Source organism: Macaca fascicularis, chromosome 2, assembly GCF_037993035.2.
Source record: "Macaca fascicularis isolate 582-1 chromosome 2, T2T-MFA8v1.1".
NCBI lineage: Eukaryota > Metazoa > Chordata > Mammalia > Primates > Cercopithecidae > Macaca > Macaca fascicularis.
In genome coordinates this window covers 86,687,389-86,706,147 of record NC_088376.1, presented here as the reverse complement: position 1 = coordinate 86,706,147, position 18,759 = coordinate 86,687,389, and the positions used below count along the sequence as shown (strand labels likewise).

Genomic DNA, 18,759 nt, shown 5'->3' with positions numbered 1-18,759 from the left:
TACATTCTTTTTTCTGTGCTTTTTCTAAAGATTAGGTTTTTACAATGAAACTGAAAACCTTCTTATTTACTATAATGGTGATAGCTTTTTACAGTTTTTCCATGCTTTAACATGTTTTCCAATTACAATACTAATTTTAATAAAATAACAATCCTTAATAATCCCACCCTGATTCATAAAAGAGTCTTAGGATATCCAGATAGTCTGCTGGGAGAAAACTGGAGGGAACATAACTTAGTAATACACTTGAAATGGCTTGAGATTAGGGTCTCTTGGCACATATCACACCTTGGGGCCTCTGCTGTCCTCATGTATTAGTTGGGACTTTCTTGTCCACAACTACCATCAAGCCAACTCAGACCTCATAAAGCAAAAGGGAAAACTTTTAGAAGGATACTGAGGTGTTTCAATGAACAATCAAGCTGAGCTATAGGCCAGAATGGAATAAGACTTCAGACTCAACTGGAGCTACAAACTTAAACACCATCGTTTCTCTAACTCTCTTCTCTGCTTACCTGAATATTGGCTTTACTATTCTCTTTTGCTTATATCACATTTGTCTGTAGACAATAGAAAAGAAATTTGCTGAGACTGAATTTTTACATGGAAAGTGGTCCAGTGACCAACAAGCTGGGTCAATGATTATACATCAGATTAGAATTCCAAGCTTCAAAACTTGGAATAATCAGATTTAGTGTCTCTCTCTCTCTCTCTCTCTCTCTCTCTCTCTCTCTCTCTCTCTCTTTCCTCCCCCTCCCTCTCTTCCTCCCTCTCTCCCTCCCTCCCTCTCTCCCTCCCTCTCTGTGGCTGAATCTGTAAGATCACGTTAGAAGCCCTTCTGTGGGCCCCTCAACCATGGCCAAGAGAATAAGGCTATGTACAAATATGGCTGCCCCAAATTATGGATCAAGGAGGAAAAAAGTCAGTTTCTGGAAGAATGAGAGGTGAATTATGCAGCAAATCATAAAACAGTGCAAATCCCAAGAGCCAAGACATTTTGGTAGAAGTCAAAATCTGGTAATTCTGATAGGAGTACCTATATTTATTTTTTAAATATGGTAATCTCTTTATTACTTTATACCAAACACTGTGTAATCTAATTGTCCATCATTTTTAAAGTGTTGATCATGTCGATTATATGTGAGAACAAGTAAAAAATGCAGAGTCTAGTAGAATCTTATAGCTATGAATTGTCTAAGAACTATGAACTATCCTGAACAGACTATACTCTTGCTTTGTGACACTATACTATACACGTAGACAAGGTCCTGCTAAGGCTAGATTAGACAGTTCAGATAAAGGATGCCAATGGAAGTGCAAAATCATTTCACTAAAAGACATAGGCAAGAGGATCTCATCAGCAAAATTATTTCACATTTCTCTTTCAGTTGGCCCAAAACTGTTTGAGGAATGATGGTGAATCCATGACTTCAAACAAACAAACAAACAAACAGACAAACAAAAAACCATTGTGTTTCTCCATTTTTATCCTGTGAGATAAACTTACCTTAAGTTCAGAGAGAAAATAGAACCACTTAACAAAGCTATATTAAGATAATTTTGCTGCAAAAACAAACATTTGGAAACAGTAACATAGAAGCAAGATGGTGATGCCAGAACCTGTTATGAGAACAGACTAGAGATGCCAAATGAAGGTCAAGTGCTTTAAGGCTCTTAGAAAGTGATGTTCTCTCAGCAAAATATTCCCCAGTGTACACTTATCCCTTTGGAAGATGTGGTATAATTGGCTTTGAGTAAATGAAAATAAAGCTAAATACTTTTAGTCCATATGGCTGTTAATTAATTTTTACTTGATTTGGACTATAGATAGTCAAAAAGATCATTCCTTCACTCCCTTAGTTTATCTAAGGGAATGAAGATTAAAAGCAACGTTATTGGCCAGGTTAAAACTGTTTGTTATATAATATTAGATTATAATAGTATTTTGTATGGAGTTAATCAAGATCCACCCCACAATTATAAACACACCAGTTTGAATCACTGCTCTTTGCCACTGGGAGTGATATTAAATTCCAGTCAATTAAACATGTTCATCCTTGTATGATTAAACTCAAACATAGTCAAGAAACATCATAGCAAGCAAGTCAATTACTTAGGCATGATTTTGTCAATATTTATTTGTTTCATTTCTTCCTATTACATAATATTACATAAATATATTATTTTGATAAAAACCAATAAGTAAACTTGGCATAAATGTAAAAATCAAGAAATGCTGCTTATGTTGTAAAGAGACCTAGATTTTGCATTTAAAAGATTAGCTAATAAATATTGCTATTGAATTTTTGGCATCCATGAATTAAATAACTAAGAAAGTGTTTTGTGACTGTCCAGTGAGAGTCCAATGTCTTCATCTTTCAGAAGCAAGGAAACTTAATCAAAATAACATAAACCCATGTTACTAAGAAACAATCTAGAGGTAAATAAGAGTTAATTGATATTTTCATATATAGTCTGCAGATATCATTTTAACTTCTTCCAAAGACAGCAGATCTTCTATAGGAAGATCAAAATAGTTATGTGGGTAATAATACATAATTTGTGAAATCAGCATATACTCTTACTGCTCAATGATTATATCACCTGGTCCCTGTTTTTACTTCTTTGGATTAGAAAACATGGCTTTCGTTTACGGTGGTGTGTTAACCATATTAACATTTTAATATGTATATAATGATTGTATGTGGCATTTCATCCTTTGGGCAATAGTCTCACAAAAATTAAGTATTAAATTTACTATATACTGATAAACACTAATGAAAATTGTTTCCTTCTCTGTACTTACTCTACCCTGTAGGACAGTGGTTCTCAGATTAACATGGACCAGCAGCATTAGCATCACCAGAGAATATGTTAGAAATGCAAATTCTTACACCCTATCCCAATCTGAAACAGAAATTTGAGAGTGAGGCCCAACAAGCCATATTTTAATAAGCTCTCCACGTGGTTCTGAAACAGCCACAGTTTAAAACTACTGCTCTAGAAAGATAAAATTTATCATTAGCAACTGGTCATCATCAGATTGATTTTACATATTAGATGAATATGATTGAAATGTTACATTCAGATTTGTCTTTTTTCACAAAAGACTTATTTTTAAGGAATAAAATAAACATATAGCATTTATTTAAAAACAACAACAACAACCTTTCCTTTGCATCTTTCTGAACTTAGAGTACTCAGTTTGCTCACTGTATGGAATAAAATTTTCTGGCATCTCTATAAAAAATGATGGCTGGACCAAACATGGAACTGCAAGGAATCTTGGAAGGTTGATTAGCTCCAAACCCTAGCCTAGATTGGGACCTGCCTTACCCTATAACCTTATAGGGTATATTACCCTATACCCTAGAACATAAAGCTCAAGTTCCTCAAAATGGAACACAAAGCTACTACCATGATAAGATCTGGTTTTGCCTGGGCCAGTGGTAAATTGGGAGCTTATGTGATTCTCTTTACTTAGTGTAAGAAACTTCTGCCTGAATTACTGGTCCCAAAGTTGGCCTGGGGCCCGGCCTCTTGAAATCTGAGGACTCATTACAGTAATCCCTCCTTATCCTCCGTTTCGTTTCCCACAGTTTTAGTTAAGGGTGGTAGAACACAGTCCAGAAATATTAAATGGAAAACTCCAGAAATTAATTTGTAAATTTTATTTTGATTTTTAGAAACAGGGTCTCACTCTGCAACAGGCTGAGGTGCAGTGGCCTGATCATACCTCACTGCAGTCTCAAACTCCTGTGCTCGAAAAATCCTGCCTTAGCCTCCTGAGTAGCCAGGATGAAAGATGTGCACGACCATGGCAGGCTTATTTATTTTTCAAATTTTTTGTAGAGAAGTGTTCTCACTATGTTGGCTAGGCTGGTCTCAAACTCCTGGCCTTAATTGATCCTTTCACATCAGCTTCCCAAAATGCTGGGATTATAGTCATGAGAGACTGCACCCAGGGCAACCGTTTGTAAATTTTAAATTGTGTGTTATTCTGAATAGTGTAATGAAATCTCAAGTCATCCTGCCCCATCCTACCTGGGAGATGAATCATCCCTTTGCCCAGTGTATCTACATTGTATATGCTACCCCCTCGCTAGTCACTTAGAAGCCCTCTCAGTTATTGGATTGATGGTGGCTGTGGTGCTGTGCTTGTGTTCACGTAATCTTTATTTAATTTAACAATGGACCCAAAGCATAAGAGTACTGATGATGGCATATTGTTATAATTATTCTATTTTATTATAGTACTGTTGTTAATCTCTTACTGTGTCTAATTTATAAATTAAAGGCCTTTTCATAGTATAAATTAAACCTTTTCGTAGGTATGCACCTGTAAGAAAAAACAGTATATATTTGGGTTCCATCCTATCCAAGGTTTCAGGCATCCACTGGGGTCTTGGAATGTATCCCACAAGGATAAGGAGGACATACGCTACTTCTCAAGTTTAGCCAATAATCTGAAACTCTTTGGGAAATGTTTTCTAAAATGAAGTTTCTCAAATTTCATCCCAGACATACTAAATCTATAGCCCCAGGGGCCTTCTTTCTGATGGTTAGCCGGAAATCATTTTTAGACACCGCAAAAAATGAACTAGGATATTCACCAGATATCTCTTTATCTTCCCAACTCCACGCCCGTGACTGAAGATAACCTGTGCGGTTGTTCTTCCTTCAGATTTTTCTACTTAAGTCAGCCTCACATATTCTCCTACAGACTATTGGTAAATCTGTTTTCAACACAACTTCTACCATTTCTCCCAGCTATTCTGGCTTGTAAAAGCCTACTTACTTCTAAAGTCTCCATCTGATACTTGTTAACTTGTAAGTTAACCCCAAATTTACTAGCACTATAATAGGTTACATACACATCACTTCTTTTTCGGGCCTTTACAGTAGCATTTTTTTAATCCTATAAAAGAAATTAATTAGGCATGTGTAATGCTTAGGAAAAGGAAGAGGCATCACAGAATGTTTAATTTGCATTCATAGATTATTTACTTACCTTTAGAATCTAGTTTTCTATTAAGATAATAAGGTATGTATAAGGTTAATTTTGCAATTATTGTGATTAAATTGAAACAGGAATTTTACAATGACAAAATTAACAGTGTCAAAAATCAAAGACTTATAAAGGAACTTGTATACTCCTCCTTACAAAGCTATATACATATAAGAATGCATAAGTCGGGGGGCGGAGCAAGATGGCCGAATAGGAGCAGCTCCAGTCTCCAACTCCCAGCGCGAGCGACACAGAAGACCGGTGATTTCTGCATTTTCAACTGAGGTACTGGGTTCATCTCACTGGGGAGTGCCGGACGATCCGTGCTGGTCAGCTGCTGCAGCCCGACCAGCGAGAGCTGAAGCAGGGCGAGGCATTGCCTCACCTGGGAAGCGCAAGGGGGAAGGGAGTCCCTTTTCCCAGCCAGGGGAACTGAGACACACAACACCTGGAAAATCGGGTAACTCCCACCCCAATACTGCGCTTTAGGAAACAGGCACACCAGGAGATCATATCCCACACCTGGCCGGGAGGGTCCCACACCCACGGAGCCTCCCTCATTGCTAGCACAGCAGTCTGTGATCTACCGGCAAGGCAGCAGCGAGGCTGGGGGAGGGGCGCCCGCCATTGCTGAGGCTTAAGTAGGTAAACAAAGCTGCTGGGAAGCTCGAACTGGGTGGAGCTCACAGCAGCTCAAGGAAACCTGCCTGTCTCTGTAGACTCCACCTCTGGGGACAGGGCACAGTAAACTAAGACACACAGACACCTCTGCACAGACGCAAACGACTCTGTCTGACAGCTTTGAAGAGAGCAGTGGATCTCCCAACACGGAGGTTGAGATCTGAGAAGGGACAGACTCCCTGCTCAAGTGGGTCCCTGACCCCTGAGTAGCCTAACTGGGAGACATCCCCCACTAGGGGCAGTCTGACACCCCACACCTCACAGGGAGGAGTACACCCCTGAGAGGAAGCTTCCAAAGCAAGAATCAGACAGGTACACTCGCTGTTCAGAAATATTCTATCTTCTGCAGCCTCTGCTGCTGATACCCAGGCAAACAGGGTCTGGAGTGGACCTCAAGCAATCTCCAACAGACCTACAGCTGAGGGTCCTGACTGTTAGAAGGAAAACTATCAAACAGGAAGGACACCTACACCAAAACCCCATCAGTACATCACCATCATCAAAGACCAGAGGCAGATAAAACCACAAAGATGGGGAAAAAGCAGGGCAGAAAAGCTGGAAATTCCAAAAATAAGAGCGCATCTCCCCCGGCAAAGGAGCGCAGCTCATCGCCAGCAACGGATCAAAGCTGGACGGAGAATGACTTTGACGAGATGAGAGAAGAAGGCTTCAGTCCATCAAATTTCTCAGAGCTAAAGGAGGAATTACGTACCCAGCGCAAAGAAACTAAAAATCTTGAAAAAAAAGTGGAAGAATTGATGGCTAGAGTAATTAATGCAGAGAAGGTCCTAAACGAAATGAAAGAGATGAAAACCATGACACGAGAAATACGTGACAAATGCACAAGCTTCAATAACCGACTCGATCAACTGGAAGAAAGAGTATCAGCGATTGAGGATCAAATGAATGAAATGAAGCGAGAAGAGAAACCAAAAGAAAAAAGAAGAAAAAGAAATGAACAAAGCCTGCAAGAAGTATGGGATTATGTAAAAAGACCAAATCTACGTCTGATTGGGGTGCCTGAAAGTGAGGGGGAAAATGGAACCAAGTTGGAAAACACTCTTCAGGATATCATCCAGGAGAACTTCCCCAACCTAGTAGGGCAGGCCAACATTCAAATCCAGGAAATACAGAGAACGCCACAAAGATATTCCTCGAGAAGAGCAACTCCAAGACACATAATTGCCAGATTCACCAAAGTTGAAATGAAGGAAAAAATCTTAAGGGCAGCCAGAGAGAAAGGTCGGGTTACCCACAAAGGGAAGCCCATCAGACTAACAGCAGATCTCTCAGCAGAAACTCTACAAGCCAGAAGAGAGTGGGGGCCAATATTCAACATTCTTAAAGAAAAGAATTTTAAACCCAGAATTTCATATCCAGCCAAACTAAGTTTCATAAGTGAAGGAGAAATAAAATCCTTTACAGATAAGCAAATGCTTAGAGATTTTGTCACCACCAGGCCTGCCTTACAAGAGACCCTGAAGGAAGCACTAAACATGGAAAGGAACAACCGGTACCAGCCATTGCAAAAACATGCCAAAATGTAAAGACCATTGAGGCTAGGAAGAAACTGCATCAACTAATGAGCAAAATAACCAGTTAATATCATAATGGCAGGATCAAGTTCACACATAACAATCTTAACCTTAAATGTAAATGGACTAAATGCTCCAATTAAAAGACACAGACTGGCAAACTGGATAAAGAGTCAAGACCCATCAGTCTGCTGTATTCAGGAGACCCATCTCACACGCAGAGACATACATAGGCTCAAAATAAAGGGATGGAGGAAGATTTACCAAGCAAATGGAGAACAAAAAAAAGCAGGGGTTGCAATACTAGTCTCTGATAAAACAGACTTTAAACCATCAAAGATCAAAAGAGACAAAGAAGGCCATTACATAATGGTAAAGGGATCAATTCAACAGGAAGAGCTAACTATCCTAAATATATATGCACCCAATACAGGAGCACCCAGATTCATAAAGCAAGTCCTTAGAGACTTACAAAGAGACTTAGACTCCCATACAATAATAATGGGAGACTTCAACACTCCACTGTCAACATTAGACAGATCAACGAGACAGAAAGTTAACAAGGATATCCAGCAATTGAACTCATCTCTGCAGCAAGCAGAACTAATAGACATCTATAGAACTCTCCACCCCAAATCAACAGAATATACATTCTTCTCAGCACCACATCATACTTACTCCAAAATTGACCACGTAATTGGAAGTAAAGCACTCCTCAGCAAATGTACAAGAACAGAAATTATAACAAACTGTCTCTCAGACCACAGTGCAATCAAACTAGAACTCAGGACTAAGAAACTCACTCAAAACCGCTCAACTACATGGAAACTGAACAACCTGCTCCTGAATGACTACTGGGTACATAACGAAATGAAGGCAGAAATAAAGATGTTCTTTGAAACCAATGAGAACAAAGATACAACATACCAGAATCTCTGGGACACATTTAAAGCAGTGTGTAGAGGGAAATTTATAGCACTAAATGCCCACAAGAGAAAGCAGGAAAGATGCAAAATTGACACTCTAACATCGCAATTAAAAGAACTAGAGAAGCAAGAGCAAACACATTCGAAAGCTAGCAGAAGGCAAGAAATAACTAAGATCAGAGCAGAACTGAAGGAGATAGAAACACAAAAAACCCTCCAAAAAATCAATGAATCCAGGAGTTGGTTTTTTGAAAAGATCAACAAAATTGACAGACCACTAGCAAGACTAATAAAGAAGAAAAGAGAGAAGAATCAAATCGACGCAATTAAAAATGATAAAGGGGATATCACCACCGACCCCACAGAAATACAAACTACCATCAGAGAATAATATAAACACCTCTACGCAAATAAACTGGAAAATCTAGAAGAAATGGATAATTTCCTGGACACTTACACTCTTCCAAGACTAAACCAGGAAGAAGTTGAATCCCTGAATAGACCAATAGCAGGCTCTGAAATTGAGGCAACAATTAATAGCCTACGAACCAAAAAAAGTCCAGGACCAGATGGATTCACAGCTGAATTCTACCAGAGGTACAAGGAGGAGTTGGTACCATTCCTTCTGAAACTATTCCAATCAATAGAAAAAGAGGGAATCCTCCCTAACTCATTTTATGAGGCCAATATCATCCTGATACCAAAGCCTGGCAAGGACACAACAAAAAAAGAGAATTTTAGACCAATATCTCTGATGAACATCGATGCAAAAATCCTCAATAAAATACTGGCAAACCGGATTCAGCAACACATCAAAAAGCTTATCCACCATGATCAAGTGGGCTTCATCCCTGGGATGCAAGGCTGGTTCAACATTCGCAAATCAATAAACATAATCCAGCATATAAACAGAACCAAAGACAAGAACCACATGATTATCTCAATAGATGCAGAACAGGCTTTTGACAAAATTCAACACCCCTTCATGCTAAAAACGCTCAATAAATTCGGTATTGATGGAACATACATCAAAATAATAAGAGCTATTTATGACAAACCCACAGCCAATATCATACTGAATGGGCAAAAACTGGAAAAATTCCCTTTGAAAACTGGCACAAGACAGGGATGCCCTCTCTCACCACTCCTATTCAACATAGTGTTGGAAGTTCTGGCTAGGGCAATCAGGCAAGAGAAAGAAATCAAGGGTATTCAGTTAGGAAAAGAAGAAGTCAAACTGTCCCTGTGTGCAGATGACATGATTGTATATTTAGAAAACCCCATTGTCTCAGCCCAAAATCTCCTTAAGCTGATAAGCAACTTCAGCAAAGTCTCAGGATACAAAATTAATGTGCAAAAATCACAAGCATTCTTATACACCAGTAACAGACAAACAGAGAGCCAAATCAGGAATGAACTTCCATTCACAATTGCTTCAAAGAGAATCAAATACCTAGGAATCCAACTTACAAGGGATGTAAAGGACCTCTTCAAGGAGAACTACAAACCACTGCTCAGTGAAATCAAAGAGGACACAAACAAATGGAAGAACATACCATGCTCATGGATAGGAAGAATCAATATCGTGAAAATGACCATACTGCCCAAGGTAATTTATAGATTCAATGCCATCCCCATCAAGCTACCAATGACTTTCTTCACAGAATTGGAAAAAACTGCTTTAAAGTTCATATGGAACCAAAAAAGAGCCCGCATCTCCAAGACAATCCTAAGTCAAAAGAACAAAGCTGGAGGCATCACGCTACCTGACTTCAAACTATACTACAAGGCTACAGTAACCAAAACAGCATGGTACTGGTACCAAAACAGAGATATAGACCAATGGAACAGAACAGAGTCCTCAGAAATAATACCACACATCTACAGCCATTTGATCTTTGACAAACCTGAGAGAAACAAGAAATGGGGAAAGGATTCCCTATTTAATAAATGGTGCTGGGAAAATTGGCTAGCCATAAGTAGAAAGCTGAAACTGGATCCTTTCCTTACTCCTTATACGAAAATTAATTCAAGATGGATTAGAGACTTAAATGTTAGACCTAATACCATAAAAATCCTAGAGGAAAACCTAGGTAGTACCATTCAGGACATAGGCATGGGCAAAGATTTCATGTCTAAAACACCAAAAGCAACGGCAGCAAAAGCCAAAATTGACAAATGGGATCTCATTAAACTAAAGAGCTTCTGCACAGCAAAAGACACTACCATCAGAGTGAACAGGCAACCTACAGAATGGGAGAAAATTTTTGCCATCTACTCATCTGACAAAGGGCTAATATCCAGAACCTACAAAGAACTCAATCAAATTTACAAGAAAAAAACAAACAACCCCATCAAAAAGTGGGCAAAGGACATGAGCAGACATTTCTCAAAAGAAGACATTCATACAGCCAACAGACACATGAAAAAATGCTCATCATCACTGGCCATCAGAGAAATGCAAATCAAAACCACAATGAGATACCATCTCACACCAGTTAGAATGGCAATCATTAAAAAGTCAGGAAACAACAGGTGCTGGAGAGGATGTGGAGAAATAGGAACACTTTTACACTGTTGGTGGGATTGTAAGCTAGTTCAACCATTATGGAAAACAGTATGGCGATTCCTCAAGGATCTAGAACTAGATGTACCATATGACCCAGCCATCCCATTACTGGGTATATACCCAAAGGATTATAAATTATGCTGCTATAAAGACACATGCACACGTATGTTTATTGCAGCACTATTCACAATAGCAAAGACTTGGAATCAACCCAAATGTCCATCAGTGACAGATTGGATTAAGAAAATGTGGCACATATACACCATGGAATACTATGCAGCCATAAAAAAGGATGAGTTAGAGTCCTTTGTAGGGACTTGGATGCAGCTGGAATCCATCATTCTTAGCAAACTATCACAAGAACAGAAAACCAAACACCGCATGTTCTCACTCATAGGTGGGAACTGAACAATGAGATCACTCGGACTCAGGAAGGGGAACATCACACACCGGGGCCTATCATGGGGAGGGGGGAGGGGGGAGGGATTGCATTGGGAGTTATACCTGATGTAAATGACGAGTTGATGGGTGCAGCACAGCAACATGGCACAAGTATACATATGTAACAAAACTGCACGTTATGCACATGTACCCTACAACTTAAAGTATAATAATAATAAATAAATTTTTTTTTAAAAAAAAAAAGAAGAAAAAAAAAGAATGCATAAGTCTTATGCTCACAACATCCAAAAAGAAAAGGCTTAATAAAAGTATGTCCAAATATGTTTTGGGTTTTATTGAATGTAAAATATAATAATACTTTGACAAAGGAACTTTTCAATATTTCAGAAACTACATCCCATCTTTCAGTGAAAATATCTGTTCAACTGATTTACGGTGACTGTTAAAAACCTCAAGGGTCCTATACACGTAGCAGAAAGACAAATTTGGTTTTTTTGGCTTTCCTTCTACCTTGAACTCCCCCAATCACAAGAAACTATGTTGTATAAGAAGAAAAAGAAAAAGAAAAAAAAAGAAAAAAAAATCGTTGCATCAGCTATAACTGCATTTAGAAGTAGGTTTAAAGAGCTTGAAAAGGTTCCGGGGTAAACAATGTTCTGCATAACTTTGACAAAAGACACATAGGTACCTTTAGATAATGTTCCAATCAAATGAATCATTCAAAGAGTATTTACTGCACATCTGTTATTTGTACAGTTCTGGATTTCATAAGACATATAAAATACAATCGCTGCATTAAGGAAACTAAAGTATATAGAAACAAGAATTACTTACAAAGAACAAAGGGAATAACAAAAGAACACTCCATCTGCACAATAACGCATCTGAGGTTGTGAGAATGGTGAAAGTGCCAGGCGACAGAGGAGAAAATTATCAGAATGACTGGAGTCCTCTCGGAAAGCTTCATAGTGATGGGGGGATTTTAGGTGGGCCTTTGAAAGCTTCAAGGCCTCCAGCAAGACTAGTCAAAGGAAAAGGCATTCCAGGTGGGAACCATAAGGAAGAGGTGATAATGATTAGGAGCCTGGCAAGTTTGAAGCACAGATTTCATTTCAGTGCAATAGGAGGTATTTAAGGCTGTTACCCTGCACATCTTAACCACAGTAAATATTTCAAAGTATATTGGAAACGTAGCTTACTGCTTTTAGCCAAATGCTGTGGCAACATCTTACAAATTAATTTGGGAAGCATGATTTTTAAACATTCTGAAGATGGCTGATAGCGGCAATATTATTTCCAAATAAGCCCAAAGTCTGCATTAAAGCCAAAGCAAAAAAGTGACTTTTTGATCTCTTAAATCTAAAGTCAAACAAAGTATGTACACCGCAAATAATTTATTTATAACTTCTTTAAAAATCTTTTCCAAATTGCTATAATTGTCTCAGATGGATGTTTAATCAATAGATGCTGTGAAAGTATCAACTCAACCTTCAGAGTCACATTTCATAATATAGGAGTGTTTTGGAAGAGAAAGGGTTTCTCTTCCTCTCTTCTATGCCCCTTATACTTTGCATTTGTACAGACTACAGACCTTACAATATTTTGTTGTTTATTTATTCCTTTAACAAATATTTACTGAGCACCTAGTATGTTTCGGGGACTTAAAACACAACAGGGAACCAGACAAATGTGATCCCTTTGCACAAGGAGGTTCAATATTGAGAGGAAGACAGATTGAAAGTAAAAATAAAGATAGGTTATTATAAAGTGTGGTCAACGGTATGAAAGAAACCAGCATAGGGGTGAAATACAGTCAACACTTAGTGAGGTGCTGTTTGCACTAGACCTGAATTGCTGTCATTTATATTCCTGGCTTGACCACTTTCTAGCTTATTTGACCTTGAATAAGTTATTAACCTTTATCTGCTCAGCTGCTTCACTTGAAAATTGGGGATAATAATAGTATCTACCCCATAGGATTTTTCTGAATATTAAATGATTTAAAATGTAAATTACTTAGAACAATGCTGGGCATATAGTGAAAACATACAAATAACAACTGACAGTATAATTTCCATAACCTTTTCATTACACTGAAGCAATACTTTAGCAAGAGGAAGCACCTATTCCAAATACATTTCATTTTACTCATTTTCTTTTTTTTCAGGTGTCACAGAGGAGGAATTTTGAAATAGTAATTTACAATTGTCACAATTGTATATACAGATTGAGTATCTCTTATCTGAAGTGCTTGGGACCAAAAAGGTTTTGGATTTTGGATTTTTTTTTTTTTGATTTTGGAATATTTGCATATATACAATACAGACAGATGAGATCCAAGTCTAAAGAAGAAATGCATCTATGTTTCACATATATCTTATACACATAACCTGAAGGTAATGATATGCAATATTTTAAATAATTTTATGCATGAAACAAAATTATTATACATTGCACCATCAGAAATCGAAAGTGTCACTATCTGAGCCACTCATGTGGACAACTTGTGGTTGTTTGGCATTACCGTCATTCATGATTCTGAATTCATATGCTACCGATAAACAATTATTTTCTTATACTCCCTCACACATAAAAATATGACATACCATTAATACTAAGAAAAATAATGTGTTTGAGGTAACTAGCACAGTAGCATCCCCACAATACCTGAATTAGCTCTTAAGCAAACACCATAAAAGAAAAAAATAGTAGCTTTTCAGTCTCCACCTATGATAATAGTCTCACTCTGTCACCCAGGCTGGAGTGTAGAGGCATGAACATGGCTCACTGTGACCTCGACCTCCTGAGCTCAAGCTCCTATGTGGCTGTAACTGCACGCATATATCACCATACTCAGCTATTTATTTATTTATTTATTTATTTATTTATATACTTACTTATTTTTAATAGGGATAGCATCTCACTTTGTTTCCCAGGCTGGTCTCAAACTCCTGGGCTCAAGTGATCCTCCTGCCTTGGCCTCCCAGTGCTGGGATTACAGCCATTAGCTGCCATTCCTGGTCAATGCTATGTTTTGATTAAAAGGTTACTGTACACTCTATATGTTTTTTAGGTGAGAAGAAACATGAGAAGCAGGTGAGGGTCCTGGAAGTGGGTCTACTAGGGAGGAGTAAGTATCTTGCTGGATGGCTTTTTCAAATGTTTCCTCCAGAGTCATCTGCCTCATTGATGTTTTTTGTCTTCAAAGTCTCTTTCGGACTTTATAAGGTGACAGATGGTTTGTTCTGTTGTGAATGCACACTGCTCTAGTCCTTCAGCAAGCCCATTACACATTTTCACCATGTTGTCTATAGGCACTTCTTCTGCAGTGTTAACAATGTCATTTTCATAGTCACTATTATCATGGTAACTTTGATTCAGAACCATTTCACTACTGATTGGTGAATGAACAACTGCAGCCTAATTGCTTCTTCCATATCTATTTATTCCAGCTTACTGAAGGACTCTGAAGGTATATTTTTTCATATGTAATGAGATCAGATTCCACTTTTTTTCTTATTTAACTTATGGAATGCCTCAGAGTCACCACCTTGTTCATCATTACCGCTGAGCATTGTCGTAGGCCAGAGGTTGTACGTGGCATATATTATACAACTGCATCTTTAGTCACTGTTTCTGAATGTTGGCAATTTCATACATAACATTCTTCATGCTAAATGCCTTTTGAAAACCTCTCACACCTATGCCTCTGTTTATTGCTGTTAGCATGCTGCTTAAGAAAGTGCTTTTATATTCAATATTTACTTTTTTTTTTTTTTTTTTGTAGAGACATGGTCTCACCACACAGCTCAGGCAGGTCTCAAACTCCAGCCCTCCAGTGATTCTCTTGTCTCAGCCTCCTGAAGCACAGGGATTACATGTGTGAACCACAGTGTGCAGCCTATCTCTACTCTTACTGCTCTAAATATACCCTGGACACATGGTTGAATTAATGAAGAAAGTACATGGCATAAACAATTTTTAATGAGAATTTCAGCTGGAGACTGAGCAGAAAAGTGTCAAGAGATAAAAAAAAAAAAGTCTTGCAGATATCATCCAGTACAGCTTCTCTACAGTGAGCGCTGGTCACTAATACAGATGTTTGTGAAACTAATCAGAAAAGATGTCCCTTGTGATCTTTGCCTTTTTGTGAGCATAGCAGTAGACTCATAAAACATTCACTCCATGAAAAGAGGATGCAAGGTTTTGCCTATCACGCAAGTTTATACTTATGCATGCCTGCTGCATTAGCACATCCCAGCACAGTTATTCTGTCCTTGGCATCCTTAATTTCTGTAGGGAACTGTTTCATCAGCTGTAGTTTGTGTCTTTCCACAGCAATAATACCAAAACAGCAATGTTTCTTTAGCATTATAGACAAGTTCTTGCATCACATTTTCATCAGTGATGACCCTGGCAAACTTGTCAATGAATTTCTCTGCTGCTTTATGATCAGCAGATTCTTTATTAAAACAAATCTTTAAATATTTAATGCTGTGTCTTTTCTTAAATTTCTGCAACCAGTCTGTTGAATATTCACAGTTCCCTTCAATTTTCAGCTCATTGTGAGAGATATTTGCTTGTTTCATGACCAACATACCATTAAGTGGCATGTGTTCACTGCAACGGTGATGGATTTGCTCTTTCAATACACAATAGAGATCTTTATTTTTAGCTTTAAGGAGTGTTTTTCTATTTTTCATTAACTTATCTTCATCACTTTTATTATGGAACTTCAACAGCTCATCCTTCTGCTTTTTAGGTCATATATAGCGGTCATTCAAATAATATAATCTTCCATAAGATGTTTCTCACTTGCACCACCACTGTCCAGTTTTTGACTTTCTGTGCTATATATGAAATAAATGCTTCTTCTTTTCCTTGTCACTGTTGCCCATAGGGGTATCTGCAGGTCTTTGTGACATTTTGAACAATATCTTTACACACAGAGCAGGGAATAAGCAGAAATGACAACAACAACAAAAAATTACCTAAACAGTGGGTAATGGGCAATGCACATAGGTCTTGGTTCCACATGGGGCATCATAGGAAACCTGCCCTTAGTGCATCTGGCCTCCACACATGCCATTTTATTACCTATTTTGGGAATGATTGCATAAGGAAATTTAAGTGTGCACAGAAAAGATACTTTGTAGCTGAAGGAGACTGGAAGAGTCTATTTTTTTCTTAGCGACCCACTGAAGAAACTGTGTTGTAGGCATGTGTTTTGACTGTAACATAATACATGAGGGCAGGTGTGTAATTTTCCACTTGTAGAATCACCTTGGCACTCAAAAAGTTTTGGACTTTGGGTTTTCAGCTTAGGATGCTCAACCTGTACTATATTCTGATGAACAAATTTACAGTTGAAAATAAATTACTGAGCATCTGATATTTTTCACGTGCAATAATTTTCTTTTGCAGTGTAATAGGCACAGAAATGAACACCCGAGACTGAGCTTACATAATGGAGTTCAAGAAAATTCCAGGGGATTAGGAAAAATAAGGAATGAACAGATAAGTAAATGTTCAAGAAAAGAGTTATCGGGACTCCCAGAAGAATGAAATAACTCAGATTGGCAAAAGGAGTTATTCAGCTTTATCTCCATATTAGGAAAGCCCATTTAAACCAAGAAAAACATGCCCAAATGAAGATTACTGTACACCAATCAGTAGTGGAACAGCTTAGAGCTCTTTAAACATGAATGTGTGAATCACCTGGGAAATTATATTAAAATGCAGATTCTGATTCATGCGATCTGGAGTGAGCCCCAAGATTGGGCAAGGATACTTTGCTACTCAAAATGTAACCCGATGAGCAGCATTAGCATTACCTAAGAGTTTGTCAGAAAGACTGATTCTCAGGCTCCATATAGACCTACTGAATCAGAGTCTGAATCAGGATTTTGCTCACAAGATCTGCAAGTAATTCTTATGAACATTCAAATGTGAAAAACACTGGAATCAAGGAGCTGGGGGGCTACTGACATAGTGACCAAATTGTCCTGGTTGGCCTGGAACCTTCCTCATTTTAGCACTGAAAGTCTCCTGTCTGGGAAACCCCTCACTTCCAAACAAACCAGGACAGGTTAATTGGCCACCCTAGCTATTGATCCCATGAATGAGACTGGAGTTTTCTGCGCATGTTGCAGTGTTTTAAAGGTCATTTCTGTGATATAGTACAATTAACATATTGCTTCTTGTCTTCTGCCAGCTGTGCAGTCTTCAACAAACCACTTGCTCTCTCTAAGGTCAACTTTCTATACATGTAAAATGAAAATAATATTTACCTCTCATGGTAGTTTTAAGGATTAAGTGAGTTATAATATACTTGAGCATGCTCTGCATACAAAAATGTTTTTAAATGGTAGCTATTATTATTGATGCACAGTTCTTATAAAGTAAGTGACTGAAATCTGATTTTAGCACTTTAAACATGACTAATTAAGATTATGGATTCCAGCTTCAAATCAGCATAGGAAAGAAAAAAGAATGAGATGAAAACAGAGAGTAGGGAAGAAAGAATAAAGTATGTGTGATGGAAAGGGTAAATAGCTGATAAAGGTCCAGTCCTAGTAGCAGGCACCAATTATTTGGTTGCCATACACTGTAGGTTAGTATGGATTCACCATGCTAATTCTTTTATTTATCATGCATGGCTACTCTTGAACCACAATGAAAGAGGTGAGTACTCGTGACAGCAATTGTATGGCCAAAAAAGTTGAAAACATTTACTATCTGGCCCTTTACAGAAAAGGTTGCCACCCCCTGCTCTATGGAATATTAGCAAAGCTTCAAAAAGAATCATATAGTATATTTGGGCTGAGCACAGACTTGCATATACTTCTATTGCAGTACCACACTGTATTGACATTATGCAATTATTGATCAGTCTTTCTTTGATGAACTGAATGCTCCTCAAGGACAAGAATCACGTCTTATTTATCTTTTTGTCTCCAGAGCCTAACAAAGAACCTGGTTCATAAGAGGTGGTCAATAAATGAATGCTAAATTGAACTGAGCTACAAGCCGAAGTTTGTTTACATTTTAGATTTAAGGCAGATCAGTCAACTGGAGAAGTAATTTACATTTCTTTTAATAGACACTAGATCCTTCTGATTTCTTAGTTAAAAGCTAATTTACTATTATTACTTTTTTTCAAATATACCTATTTGGCACACTAAGAAAAGGTAATGAAGTCTAAAACTAGAAGTTCTCCATCTGGAGTGAGAAAGTATTTTTGTATCTGCCTGCAAAGTCTAATAAAACCCACAAAGCAAAACTTTTATATATATGTTCATCTGTATGTTTATAAATATATATAAAGTCTAATAATTTTAATATTGAAAAATGTCTGTGTCCAAAGTTTGAACAGTCTCAGTTAACATTACATATGCACTTTCAGTAGTTAATTAGCCAATGCTACTGCAACTACTTATCAGGTACAATTCAGGACTTCCAACTGTATTTAGCATTCCACAAACAAATCTTACCCTCAATTAAATTCTTTGCTATTTTGATAAAGGTATCATACTGTTTTAATATCGGAGAATAATGTGGACAGTGGCACTAATTAAGGATTTAGCCTATGAATAACTGATGCATTTATGAAAAGCACTGTAAGAGATATGCTTTCTT

At 37.8% G+C, this 18,759-nt stretch overlaps 1 protein-coding gene across 8 annotated transcripts in view; it reads right to left on the bottom strand.

Moving 5' to 3' along the window:
* The window catches only part of NAALADL2 (N-acetylated alpha-linked acidic dipeptidase like 2), a 1,467,871-nt gene that overhangs the window by 839,227 nt on the left and 609,885 nt on the right, over positions 1 to 18,759 (bottom strand). The gene's annotated exons all lie outside the window — the stretch shown is intronic.